This window comes from Chrysochloris asiatica, unplaced genomic scaffold, assembly GCF_000296735.1.
Source record: "Chrysochloris asiatica unplaced genomic scaffold, ChrAsi1.0 scaffold00035, whole genome shotgun sequence".
NCBI lineage: Eukaryota > Metazoa > Chordata > Mammalia > Afrosoricida > Chrysochloridae > Chrysochloris > Chrysochloris asiatica.
In genome coordinates, this window is record NW_006408553.1 from 21,225,635 (window position 1) to 21,228,783 (window position 3,149).

The 3,149-nt window shown below is 40.6% G+C and overlaps 1 pseudogene; it reads left to right on the forward strand.

Annotated features, from left to right (window-relative positions):
• The first annotated feature begins 1,271 nt into the window (after positions 1 to 1,271).
• LOC102840805 overlaps positions 1,272 to 3,149 on the forward strand; it is a 32,990-nt pseudogene continuing 31,112 nt past the window's right edge.

Below are 3,149 nucleotides of genomic sequence, written 5' to 3' on the forward strand. Positions count from 1 at the left end.
TATTGTCTCCTTTTTGCGCAAAAGGAATCTGAAGCTTAGAGAAGGCAAGTAATACTGGTTCACAAAGTTAGGCAGTTAGGCAGGAAGGAACTGAGATAGGAATGTGTCCAATTCTGGGGCTCATATTCATTACACTTACAGAAGCTGCACATTGGCAGCCCACAGATATATTTTGTTTGGCCCGCACCAATCTTGGCCCTTATGGTGTTTTTCAAAAAAAGTCTAATTTGCTTCCAACATTAAAAAAAAAAAAAAAAAAAGTAGATTTATTTTTAAAAATCCACATTTTCCTTTTTTCTTTTAAGAAATATCAGAAGAGCTGGCAGCAACGAAATTTGTTTTCCTCAGGGTCGTTATCTACTGCAGCTAAGGTGTAGTGACTCCCTTCAGATTAACAGGACATGTGGCTTCCAACTTCCAGCTGGCCAGCACTCCCTAATATTTCCTGCACCTTACTCTTTCACTCTTTAGCATCCTGCCTGGTCCTGTAACCATTTGATTTTTTCATCTGTGCTAAATCCTAGGAGAAAACACATTTTCTTCTCTATTGGTGTCATTCTCTGTGCCTGAACCTGTGCCTCTCCATTTTTCTGCTTTCTGTTGTAATGTTGTATCTACCAGTCTTGCTTCTGATTAGAGCCTGGCCCTAACTCTCCATAACTGAGCTGTTCTAAGACTCTTGTTTGCCTGCAGTTCTATGAACATCCATATTAGATGCCCAATCTGAACTGCTCACTCAACCCCTCCCATTCCACTTTAACACATTTGGTGTTCGCTTTCCAGTCTAAAACTTCTCTTTATTGTTTCCTCTTACCTGACCCACAATGCAAAATGGGTTGCTGGCTGATGCAGAAGTAATTCCTGCCTTTTTTATTTGTCATTCATCACTACCATCCCCCATCATCTTTGCTCCCCCAGCACTGTCCTCACAGTGGATGTAAAGGGAGGACTTGAAGACATGAAAGCATTGATCAGTGTTCCCTGAATAGTACAAGATGAGGAAATGTTGTAAAGCTTACTAGACTTTGTGCATCAAGAATATTTCATAGGGAACTTGACAGAGACTTGTAAAATACATTTCATATAAGAAAGAAGTTGGAAAGGGCAAAAAAACACTGCAAGTCTGACAAGAGAAAAAAGAAAAAGAAGGTGTGTACTGAAATATTGGGACTGAAAACCCTTTTGAAAGCAAAGCTGCCTATGACCTTTGTGCCTCCCCAAATGAAAAGCAAAATTCTCCTCCTCCTCCCTCATCCCCGAGCTTGTCAAGCATGATTGATGACATGGTTTTTGCTAAGGACACTGCAGAAAAGTTACTACATATAAAGGAAAGCTCCCATAGTGCTTATCTAAAGAACAAAAGACATGCTATTGTAAAAGATAGAGGCCTGGAAATTAAAGAGGAAACAGTGGACAGGAACAGTTGCTGGCGGCATGACATGCCACCTAACAAGTGTTCACCATCATGCTTCCCAGTGATAGTTATGGATTCTTTCTTTTTTAAACTTTCCAAAGCACAAATTAAAGACAGAGGAAATGTTCTCCATCACTCACCAAATAAACTCTCTAGTCCTGTGAAATCCAGATGTCTCTTTCTAACTAGTCGCATCATAGATATTCTAGCTTCCACTTCCCTTTTAGGTAAGAATTGACTCCTTCATGTTCATCCACTCACTTGTTGTTGGTTTCCATAAAGCCAGCCCATAACTCATGGTACAAAAGGTCATCTAGTCCTACTCAATCCCCGTTGGTAGAGGATAGAACGACTGGGATCCATAGTGATTTTATTGACTGATTTTTTTAAAGTCGATTATAGGTTTTCCTTCCTGGTGTATTAGTCTGGAAGTTACACGGAAACCTGCTCAGCATCATAACAATGGTCAAGACTCCATTGACAGATGGATGCATCTAAGGTGCAAATCACTGGCCAAGAATCAAAACTAAGTCTAATGCATGGATGGCAAGAATTCAATCGTTTAACCCTAAACTTAAGTCATACCCATCTCTTAAGTTCCAACTGGAATCTAATGTCATTCCTTAACTATTCCATGACTTCTTCTTTTTTCACTTTTCATTTTATTGTGAACTGAATGATAGTTTACATCACTCTACGGTTTTTTGTTTATTTTGGGTTTTTTTTGGGGGGGGGCACATAAGGGAGTGTACACAAAAACACTCAGGAATAAATAATAATTTTAACAACCAAAAGGCACATTCTACAAGCCTGCCTCCTGGCAGCCAGCACTCAGTCCCTCTCTTTCCATGAGTCTAGAGTCCTCAGCTGCTCCCTCTCTCCATGTCCTCATCCCTGCCTCCATCTCTGGTGTTGCTGCTTCTCTGGATAGGGTCCCATATTCCACTTGTGCTCTTCTCCCTTGATGGTCCTAGGGTCCTCTATTTCTGGAATGTAAGATTAATTACTCTCCATTTTTGTTATAAAACTTCTAGCTTTGCTGTTGTGAAAATCACAATTAGTCATGATACTAATTATTCACTATTGAATCATAAGAATCTTATCCCCATCTCTTTCCACCAGATCAATCTAGACAAGATGAAAATTATTCAGTGGGGTCTCTGTCTTCCTACACTCTTAAACTAAACTCCCTCTTGAAAACTTGTAAGCCAGTCATTTTGTGCCTTTATTGCCCCCTCATTTTAGGTTGTTGTTATTGTTAGGAGCTATTGAGTCAGTACCAACTCATAGTGACTCTATGCACAGCAGAATGAAACACTGCCTAATCCTGGGCCAACCTAACTACTGTTGCTACACTTGAGTCCATTGATGCAGCCACTTGGACAATTCATCTCACTGGGGGTCTTCCTCTTCTTCTCTGAGCCTCTGCCTTTCCAAACATGATATCCTTCTCCAGAGACTGGTCCCTCCTGATAATACATCTGAAGTATGACAAACGATATTTGGCCTTCTTGGCCTCCAAGGAGCACTCTGGCTGCACTTCTTCTAAAACGGATCTGTTGGTTCTTTTGGCAGCCCATGGCACTTTCAATATTCTCCTCCATCACCATAATTCAAAAACATCAATTCTTCTACAGGTTTCCTTATTCACTGTCCAGCTTTCACATGCATATGAGGTTATTGAAAATACCATGGCTTGGGTCAGGCACACCTAAGTCCTCAAGCTGACATCTTT